The 11,456-nt window shown below is 39.8% G+C and overlaps 1 long non-coding RNA gene across 1 annotated transcript; it reads right to left on the bottom strand.

The window, feature by feature from the left end:
• Positions 1–3,867: 3,867 nt before the first annotated feature.
• On the bottom strand, positions 3,868–11,379 carry LOC133528802 (uncharacterized). The gene is made up of 4 exons (XR_009801058.1): positions 11,260–11,379; positions 9,058–9,126; positions 5,436–5,592; positions 3,868–4,775 (listed from the first exon to the last, which is right to left on the bottom strand). It is a non-coding gene; the product is annotated as an uncharacterized LOC133528802 (long non-coding RNA).
• Positions 11,380–11,456: the final 77 nt, after the last annotated feature.

Raw genomic sequence — 11,456 nt, 5'->3', positions numbered from 1 at the left:
CTCTTTCTGCTGGGTTTTCTCATTTAATTTCACCGCTACTTCGTCCTCCACGATGGCGTCTGGCACGGACACGGTGTTATCAGTTAGAATAAAATAGTAAGCTGACGTGCTGGGGGCTTCAGAGGAACATGGGGGGCGCTGTAGAGCATTTTTTTTACTCTTAAGCGACGGGGATGACCATGTTTCCAACGGTCCAAGGACTCTCTGATCTTGATCGGAGCACTAAACAATTTGGTTGCGGAACATCTACAATACGGTCGGAAACCACAAGGATCAGGTAGTCGGAAGTCTCGTTGTATCGTGTAGTAGCGCTTTACATATCCTGTTTAGAAATCGGGTCTGATATCAGGCCTGATAAAGTGTGGATGTAATTGGCACTGTAACTTCCCCTACCTACACCCCAAATCTACCCCATCTATTAAACCCCGGACCTAATAAAATACTGTACCTAATCGTTAACAATCCCACCTTTAAAATTACCCCTAAAATTTACCCCAACAATAATTTTACCTTAACAATAATTTGGCCAAGTGATCGTCTAGTTAAAGGTTAGGACCCCTCGAAGTGAACCACAGTTCCCTAGATTCTTTAATGAGTAACAACTAAATCTTGGACTCTGATTCTACCTGATTAAGTATTACCTAGATGTTAAGACTCAGAAATTTACTATACTAAATAAATTATTATGTTGATAGGAAGTAATCGATAGGATTTAATGTTAAGATTCAACCTTCAGCAAAATACCGTAAGACTAAGTTATTCCAAACCTTTTTCTATATTAAATATGACACCTTATAAGTAGAATGAAAATATATAACAATCAACAAGGTATGAGCAGTGTCGCGGTAATGGATATAGGCTCCGCCCACATGCACAAGGACGTAGACGACGGGTGTAGCCTTAAGTTATAGAAACTATCAATGATTTTTGATGTAATGTAAGATATATTTTTATTAATTCATTAGAAAGATATTTAGGTATTGCAGCATATATGATTATATAAATATAAAAATATTTTTGGTAAAATCCTGCTACTCCTATTAAGTCTTCGGGGTAACATTGAAGCAGCACTCCCGGGTTAAGCCCATTTACACACTTATATTAAGATTAAAATATTATTACCTATCAATCCTATCATCTTCTAAACGAGGTGTGAACGGATCACGCGGGCTGCCTCTAATGCTAGATGCAGGTCTGAAGACTCTTACTCCGATTAGCAATATCAATCGGGCCACCTACTATCTTATTAGCCAGACGGGCTATGACCAACGCTTCGCAACCCTATACAAACCTAGGGGCTGACGAAGAGAAGCGATAAGTATTCGTCAGACACCAATTACTTATCTTTTATATCCAAAAGCTAAGGCTACTAAGCCATTACCCAGTCCCCATAGCTAAAAGTAGGCTGAATTTCTAGGCCTTTCAAATGTATAAACGAAGTACAAGTTTAACTCATTACTGTACTTTATGAGATCGAACTATCAAGGTGAGTATTATTCCACTCAAAGATTCCAATGGACTGCGCTCGCCTGCCAAAGGGTCTCTAAAACAAACCATTCTTTTATCCCAGAATAGTCTGTGTTCCTAAACCCAACTTGATATGTAAGGATTGAATATATAAATACCTTAGGACCTGATCGAATACTCAGTACTTCGTCTCTACACCAAAAACCCAGAAATGAAAATAAATAGATATAAGATGTTACAGATAACCCTCAACTTTCCACTCAGAGTAACAGTCTGGAAGATTTAGGTAATTAAAACCCATTACCGGTATTTCACTAATATTATCATTAATACACGTTATAAAACATAGCTTCACGTCATTAGAACCTTTTGAAAGATATATATATATACACCAACCAATCGAATTTCTAGATCAAACCTAAGAGAGAGACCCTATAACAGTGTGTGTGACTCTACCCTATTCCTACCCTTAGACCCTAATCTAGTATGTCCAGAACACAGATCGTACTTACCATTGATCTAGTGATTTGGAACATACACAAGTGTATCCCTAAGTCTAAGCTGTAAGCATTCGGCCGACAAAACCGAGGTATAGCAAACCCTAGTGTCTGTGTGATTGGCCCCCTCCTCATCGCCACGTAGGCACGGTGGATGAGAATAGACCGCCCTAGCATGTCTATAGGTAATCAGCACACTAGCACACACACCCGTACCAGTCACATGGGATACCCCGCCATGACTAAAACTTTATCTGTGTTTGTTACCAATCATGACAGAAGCTCTCCCGTGACCAGCACTAGCATGAGCCAGAGCACCGAAATATATATAAATATATTTAATACGAGACCTAGCCTCAATTACTGCAGACTTCAGTGAGCCGAGATTACTCTCAATGGCACGCACGTGATGCCCTCACATTCATCTAACAGCTGGACTTTGAGACTAAGGAGAGTATGCTCGCCTCTTATGTTGGTAAAGAAGAGACGCCAAGTCCTCTCAACTTGGAGCAAAAGACTTCTAAACAGCTGCAGTTTGTCACCGTTAGGGAGCAGCTGATTAGATGGACAAACTGTTAGTCCAAACAGTGATCTGGCTTTATAAAATAACAAACTAACCTCATAGAAAGGTAATAAAATAACAAAATTAGATTTTACTAACAAAAACTCACAATATAGTAACACAGATAAGGAAGTAAAGAATCTCCACCATAGCCTAAGCTTAGCTTTACGACAACATTGTCCCCGCAATGCCAAACATAGACACAATTTACAAATTTAAATTTACCAGGATAATTCCCAGCAAACACAAACAAATAGAAGGAATAGTAGAGAAACTTTACTTACTCAAAGCCAGAGATACCGCCAGTCCGATGGTTAAAGAATGAATAATCCTCCCTCCGTACTTTCCGGCCCTTTTATATACTTTAGTAGCGACATAACAGCGACATAACGGCGACATAACGGCGACTAGCGACATAATAGCGACATAACAGCGACATATTGGCGACTAGCGACATAATAGCGACATATTGGCGACATAATAGCGACATAACGGCGACATAACGGCGACATAATAGCGACATAATAGCGACATAACGGCGACATAATAGCGACATAACGGCGACATAACGGCGACATAGTAGCGACATAACGGCGACATAGTAGCGACATAACGGCGACATAGTAGCGACATAACGGCGACATAGTAGCGACATAACGGCGACATAGTAGCGACATAACGGCGACATAGTAGCGACATAACGGCGACATAGTAGCGACATAACGGCGACATAGTAGCGACATAACGGCGACATAGTAGCGACACAACGGCGACATAATGGCGACATAAAGGCGACATAACGGCGACATAGTAGCGACACAACGGCGACATAATGTTTTTTACGCACACAACGACAGTATTCGCTTAGTAGTCAGTTTAAGTAGACCAAAAAAAATGATAAAATGAAACGTTTCAAAACCTATCAAGCATGAATATGCTAACATTATTATTTAACTTCAGGTATTATAGTTTTGTTTTCTGAAAATAACGTCTGTATTGTAATATTTTACGTTTATTATTATGTTAGTAACTCAATGTTCTTTATTAAACCAATAATTATGCATTTATTCTAGGTTAACTTCAATTGATTATTATCATTCTTCGCAGCATTTTAAAATAATAAAAAAATGAAAATTTACTGAGTGTTATGTATTTAATCGAAATCACAAGTGGTAAAATACGGAAACGTGTCCTTCAAGTTGTAATTGTTAGAATACGGAGTGAAATCATGAATGAAAGATGCAAACGAAGAGTACTGTAGTTTATAATTATTTTCTATGTGTTTTAATATAAAACCAAGGCCAATATTACGAAATAGGCATATGGCTAGTCACAGCACTTATGTTGAACTTCGATTTTCATGGTTGTACTCGTAGAAGTCTGTTCGGAAAGAGAAGGGTCGTGGAATGTATTAGGCCCCATACATTCCACGACTATTGATTATCTTTCCGCACACTTTCCTTCTAGCCCTGATATGTAGATGTTGAGAGTTGCACAAATTTGACTGCTACAACTGAAAACTATTCTACTAGGTGATTTTGGGATAGTGATCCTACTGAATATCAAAAATGTGTTGAGATGGTCATACTAAACAAATTTCCCCATGGGACTACCCACAAATCTGACACAACAACAACAAAATAAAATCACAAAAAAATCTAATGGACACCTTGATGGCCCAAAGTGAATGAAATGCAATAGGGATTTTTATCGTCTGTCACGATGCCTGTCACGATTTAACAAGTGTGTAGATATACATATAGTGACAAACGATTAAAACGCGACCATGCTATCCATGTAGAGGTAGGTAAGTGTATATTTTTCCCGATTTTCATGTTGGTACCATGGGAAAACTTGTTCAGTAGTACTTAATACATTTTTGACATTCGAGTTTACGACCCCAAAGTCACCCAATATCATAGAGAAATACTTATTTATCTATGCCCAGTATATTCAATATATGGCGTCTCGTCCGTGATCTAAATACCTATTGTGTAAACACAAACAAGTATATTAACCTAACCTGCTAGTCCTTTCAATGCCGAATTTAGAGGTCTGGAGGCCTCGGGGCAACAAAGGAGTGGAGGCCCCCTGGCCCCAAATTAGTCTCTATTGTGGGGGGCCCCTCTTTTGTGGACACCTCGGGGCTGTAGCCCCGGTTGCCCTCCCCTAAAATCCAGCCCTGAGTCCTTCAGTAAGTATATTGTATGTGGAGGAGCTGCAACTCTCGTAGGGGTTACCTATAGTTCCTGCAGACCAGAAAATATAACGGTTAACAGTGACGAGACATTCATATATAGAATTAGTTTTTACAGGTCTTATAATATTATCAAAACTGTTTTTAATGGAGATACTTTAGGATTTTTTCTGGATCGCAGGCCAATTGAGAAACACTATGTACAGCTACTACTATACCCTATACTACTATGGTAGGTATATAGGTAATTCCACTGATAGTTATAAATCTATGGGTAATTCATAATTAGCTAATTTGTAAGCAATCTCACAAGGAATCATAACAAATATTCTATCAATTAGTATGTATAATATACTTATATATTATAATATCAATTGGACCACTTATTGAGGATGAAAATCTGTCTGTCATGTTATAAGGTTAGGTTATGTCGGCTCTGTACCTTAACTGATGAGCTATTTAGGGCTCAAGCTAATTTGGTTCTTAGCTTGAGCTTCTTTGGGGATTGGTTCTTATAGGGGTTATTAGAATGGGAAAAGTGCCTATATTAAATTGACGCTCTTATTTTATAATTACGATTAAATTCAAAAATTACTTCATATAGATCTCTTACCTTACCCACAGACCAACCCCCATATACCTCTCTCTGCCCTTCTCAGCGGAAAGTGTCCTGAAAAATTATAAATGTAGTACCTCCTTAAAGTAAAATTACCTGGATCGCATCGGCATTTGGCCAAATGCTCATCATCGACAATACAAGTAGCCGCCGTTACACATTTTCGATGTGTGAGGCACGGATCCACACACTGGGAGCTTTCGCTGTCGCACGCCATTTTCTCTGGACATTCGGAGTGCTGTACACATTTACCCTAGAAAATAGTCATCCTATTTTTAATTTGGCTGCCATTGACTTATATCTAAGGACCAGCCGGCACTAAGAATGGTGCGAGTTCAGTGGTGTCACTTACAGCGCGGCTTACGTAGGCGATGACTCGCGAATGCGACGCGGCGCGGCGCGGCGGCCCAACGGCATTCGGAGATCGCCCACGTAGGACACTTCCATAGGTATCAAAGGATTGAAATCACCCGCGCCGCGCCGCTTCGCGATCGTGAGTTATTCGCTCAGGTAGGACACTGCCTTACGAATTCGAGCCAATCGTGCAGTTTAACGCAACTAGTTTCGACCAATCCCTTGCGTGATGTGGTGTTTTGTGGCACGACACTGCAGGATTGGTACGCATTCGTGTGCGTGACACCACTGTACTGGCCCTATTCTACTGCTCGTAAGGCCCGTCCTTAGATATGAATATGTCGCTGCATAATGAGAATGACTGTACTGAAATCTACAATGAAGGCTTGATTCTACGTTGATTTGCTTAAAGCAGAGATTTTCAACTTTTTGTATTGCTAAAAATTGTCTTACATGCAATCTTGGGTCTAAATTAAATGGCTCCACTCACCTTGTAACAAATCGCATGCGATTTTCGATACATTGCGACATTTGATTGATCTAAAGCTTGAACACAGTAAAATGTGGGCACAAGTAAATGCTTATATATTTTTATTTGTACAATATGGAAACTTTTTAGTATTATAAATAAAAACTATTTGATATCATGAATAAAAACTATTATGACAGTGTTCCACTTTGATCATTTGTTTTCACGATGGCGAGCTCTGAACACAAGAAACGTGAAATTATTTTGCGCAAACATACTGAAAATCCCCATTTAAGTTATAGGGCATAGCAAAACTTTTAAAATTACCGCAATCTTCCGTATGTTTAGTTTTAAAAAGGTTCCGAGAACGATTGACAGTAGATCGCAAGCCGGGAAGTGCAGGTAAGCAAGGCGCAAAGGATAAAAAAAAGAAGCCCATGTCTTGCGGCTTTTTACAGCGAATCCGAAGTTATCGTCCCGTGATGTCGCAAAAAAGGTCAAAATGTCGCAGTCATATGTACAGAAAACTAAGTCTAGAGCTGGATTAAAGTCGTTCAAAGCACAAACTGCACCCAATTGCGACGCTAAAAATAAATAGTAATCATTTATTTCGGACGACACAATCCATATTTTGTTAGTTACAAATATACTTAAATTACTATGTTAGTACCTAAACTAAGATGTTGGGAGGTCCAGTGCCTAATTAATGCACTGTCCCATCTCCCTGCCACGACGGCCAGGAGACTGTGGCGGCTGTCGCGCACCCTTCGGAGCGTCGCGGCGCAGCGCTTGCGCAGCGTCGCATGGAAACCATCCACATGCGCGTCGGCGAACATGCCCGACGCACTGCAGCATCGCAGCAGCCGCAACAGTACCCTGAACGCGTCATTGTACTGTACACGCATGGCATTTATAGAACGCTGCGTGTACTCGTCCACAGGCTGCAGGCGTACAGCGAAGTACAATACGCTCGAAAAAGTTTTATTTTAACTTGCGCTGTACTGTACACCTGCTGAACCTACGGGCGACCATATTAGCCCTAATAGCTAATGCCCTACGCTCGCGTTCGATGTCCGCGTCGTCACGCACATCGTCGGTGACCAAGTACCCAAGATACTTAAAGGAATAAACCCTCCTCAGTTGTACGCCATTCAAGCGAATGGGTGGGACGTATGATGGGGACTTGCTCCCCGCCTTAAAAACCATGTACTCACTTTTCGCGACATTATATCGTAAGTTATGTTTTTGGGCATAAGACTCGCACTTCTCAATTAGTATTCTTATACCTCCGATCGATGGGCTCAACAGTACCATGTCATCGGCATAACTTATATTATTAAAGCACACCCTATCCATATGACAACCAACATGAGTACTGCTGAATTCACCGATCAGGGCATCCATATACAGATTGAACAGTTTGGGGGAGGTCAACCCCCCCTGCCTCACCCCGCACTCGAGTCCGTACCCGTGGGACATCACGTCACCCCAACGCACACTATTTCTCTGGCCAGAGTACCAACACAAATATGCGTGTGAGTTCTCGAGGTTTGCCGTGCGACTTTTTTCCAAAGTAAATTGTGATTAACAAGATCGAAGGCTTTACTAAGGTCTAAAAAACACGCATAAATAGGTGTTTTCCTACGCGTATAGTACTCGACAGCCTGCTTCAAACAAATAATAGCACTTTCGGTAGATAAGCCTGCACGGAAGCCGAACTGCGCGTCGTGCAATTTTAAATATCTATCCAATTGTACGTTGAGCAGGCCGTCGAGCACCCTCGCTACAATTGTTGCCAGAGAAATAGGTCTATAGGTATTACAATCGTATTTATCATAAGCGGCGGTAGGTAAGAGTGACATATGCATAGGTCATAAAACATTGCTAGTACTCGAGGCAGGTGGGGACCGGCACACTGCAGGTGCTCGATGCTCAAGTGGTCGTGACCGGGAGATTTACCCCTTTTCATACCTTTTATTATTTAAATTACGTCGCTAATGCTTAACCTGGTATGCTAAGCAAAATCTGTCTGCAAAACATAGATCACGAAAATTGTACGACAATTACTTGACAAAATTTGGATGCGTTGTATTGGATGATGAAACATACATCAAAGCAGACTTCGAGCAGATACCGGGGCAAGAATTTTATACTTCTAAGAATCGTAAGGATGCCCCAGAAGATTGCAAGATAAAAAAGAGATCAAAGTTTAAAAAAAAATACTTTTATGGCAAGCTATTTGTAGTTGTGGTAAAAGAAGTCGTTCATTCGTAACAACAGGCACAGTAAACGGTGAAATCTACAAAAAATAATGTTTGCAAAAGCGTCTACTGTCCTTTTTACGCAGTCATAGCTCACGGCCATTATTTTGGCCAGACCTTGCGATCTGTCACTACTCTAAAGCAGTATAAACATAATGATGTCGCAGTGGTACCTAAAGAGTGCAATCCTTCAAATTGTCCTGAACTGAGGCCGATTGAAGAATATTGGGCAATTATGAAAGGAATTCTAAAAAAAGGAGGCGGAGAAATTAAATCGGCAGCTAAATTACAAAAAAATGGAAATGGGCTTGCAAAAGATATCCTGACAGTGCTGTGCAAGACTTAATGAGCCGGATTCGACGCAAAGCACGCAGTATGGCATATAGAAAGCAAATCTAATAATTGTGTATATTTGTAAAAATGGTTATTATTAGTCTAGTAAATAAATGCAATAAAAATTTCCATAAAATATGTTCCATAACATTTTTATTTTTGTTACTTTATGTGCCCATGTTTTACTGTGTTCAAGCTTTATTGAGTTAGTTGCACGCACCTAAGTATTTATTCCACTCTGAATCAGAATGTTTAATAGGTACCTATTGCAGTGTACTCAAAGATTCAGATAATTACTTACGCCATCACAAGATGCTACTTGAAGATACGCCACAAGCACCAAACATGCAACAAGCCAGATCCGTGTCATCTGAATCAAAGGTTTAAATTTCACTTATCTAGTCGATACAACGAGTCTAAAGTCAATAGAGTTGCGTAGAGATTAATTAACGTAGGTAGTAGATACCTACATCAATGTTTTTCAAGGAGTAAGTCGGACATTGATAAATGATTATAAAAATGTAAAATATGTGAGTGTCGTGGAACACTCGGTTGAAACGAAGTTAAGAAAGGGTCTTGACTGAATGTTCATGTTCTTCGTCTTCGTGCCCGTGTCCGTGTCCGAGTCCGTCGTCCTCATCCTCATCCTCATTCTCATTCTATCTCAATCGTACGGGCTGTGACGTTAAAATCTTACACTTGTTTTCGCCTAGTCCCCACTCGCCAAGTCTGTACCGTCCGATAAGGAACTTCGTTCCAATAAAACCTAAATTTACATCGGCAACTGGTTTATTTGCCGAATTGTGCACGGTCATGGCGGGCAAGCCCACATTCGATGATGTTTTGTTGCTTTTATTATAGCTCCTTGGCCATCGTCAGATCACCTTCCCATTTGTCCGCGCCCCACGTGACCGCCGCCATACAAAAGGCAAGGACAAGTGAGAATGATTTATATTTTATTATTATTTATGAATGCACAGGCAGCTTATAGCTGATACGTGCACATCAATGTCCTGCACTTGTGTTTCGTCCATTTATAAAATGTTTGTCGAGTCTGTTTTTAAAAGAGTTCACTGAGGGTGCACTGATTACGGATTCGGGAAAACTGTTCCACACTTTCACTACGCGGTTAGACAGAAAGTGTCGTCTTGGGTTGCTACTAACTACTAACTACTGGGTCTGTCACATATATTCCGAGTATGCGCCTATTCCCATCTGTGCCTGGTGGGAACAAATGGGAATACATCGTCAGGTCATCTTGATGGTATCATAATCATACTAGAGTCCGAAGCTAACTCTGCACAAACTGTAGTGACAGAGTGTGGAATGTCACCATATACCTACATCAAATTTCTCTGAAGGTATGACGTTTTCACTTTAAAGTCAGTGCAATGCAAGCTCGCTTAGACTTCTTCTGGGTGGCGCTTAAAAATTAAAATCTTGGTATTGTAAGATTTATTTACTTAAAACCACCAGTAGATAGGTATTTGGTTTTTTAAGTAAGGTCAGTCAGCATTAATAATACCAAATGCAACGCGCCAAAAGTATCTGCCACCCTGCGGTGGCAGCGCGGTTGCATTTTTAACATTTGTTTCTATTTTTATCACTATGCTTGTCACTTTTGCACTCACATACTAGTTAGAACGTGACAGACATGGTGACGGGTGATAAAAATGCGACCGTGCTGCAGTTGCTGGAATACTTTTCGAAACATAGATAAATCTCTACATTTCGCGTTCAACAGTTATTTGTTTTATAAGGGGGCAAAGTTTTGTTTAACCCCTGGTCCAATTATTGATACCTAAGCCAGCAAAAGATTCCAAAATTTCGAAAAGTGGGGTCTAGAGCGTTGCGAGGGTTGCAAGGCACGAGGGCTAAACAAACACATTTTTTCACCACACCAACGCAAGGAGATAAGGAAGAGTTAGGGATAAGTTCGCCTTTGTACTACCCAATTATTTTCCATCTAATGTAATATTTATTTTTCTCATGCAATAAAGTGTTTACTTTCTTACTTACTTGCAAGGAATATACTATAAAATAACAAATAATATCAAACCAAATCAATTCAAAAGTAATGTTATTAAATATGTATCATTCAAAATCATCATTTAAAAGTAAATTCAACCAGCTAACATAAGGAGACAACTCGAAATTTGCATTTGATTACTTTGCCACACATGTGGATAAAATGCAAGTTTTTCATCCGTTTTTTAATTACCAAGAGAGCTTTTATCAGCTGGTGTGGTGAAAAAGTATTTGTTACTGTCTAATTATTGTACATATATATATATATATATATATATCTTTTTTAGAGGTTAGAGAATGATACTTTTGACGCATACTCGTAGGCTGATGGGTTTTTGATGCTGACTGTACAATACTTAGCTGTGTAAAAAGAAAAGCAAGCATTTAGAACAGTTGAAAAAAAGATGAATTACAAACGATACATCTTACCTTGTATAATTATACTGATGTTATTATAAAAACAATTTTAATTTACCTCGAGCGATGCCACACTTCGATCTGATGCCGAAGTAAAACTGCCGTCGGTACTCGATAATCCTTATATGGTATATATTTACAAAAATACGCGCTTATTAATCGGCTATGATTATACAGTGTGTAAATCCAATGCGGGCGATAAATTAAACTAGATATCAGTGGCGGCGCGTCACAAACATTCGTAGGGAACCCGGA

The sequence above is a fragment of the Cydia pomonella genome, chromosome 20 (assembly GCF_033807575.1).
Source record: "Cydia pomonella isolate Wapato2018A chromosome 20, ilCydPomo1, whole genome shotgun sequence".
NCBI lineage: Eukaryota > Metazoa > Arthropoda > Insecta > Lepidoptera > Tortricidae > Cydia > Cydia pomonella.
The sequence above is the reverse complement of the archived record's forward strand: the minus strand, read 5'-3'. Positions and strand labels throughout refer to the sequence as shown.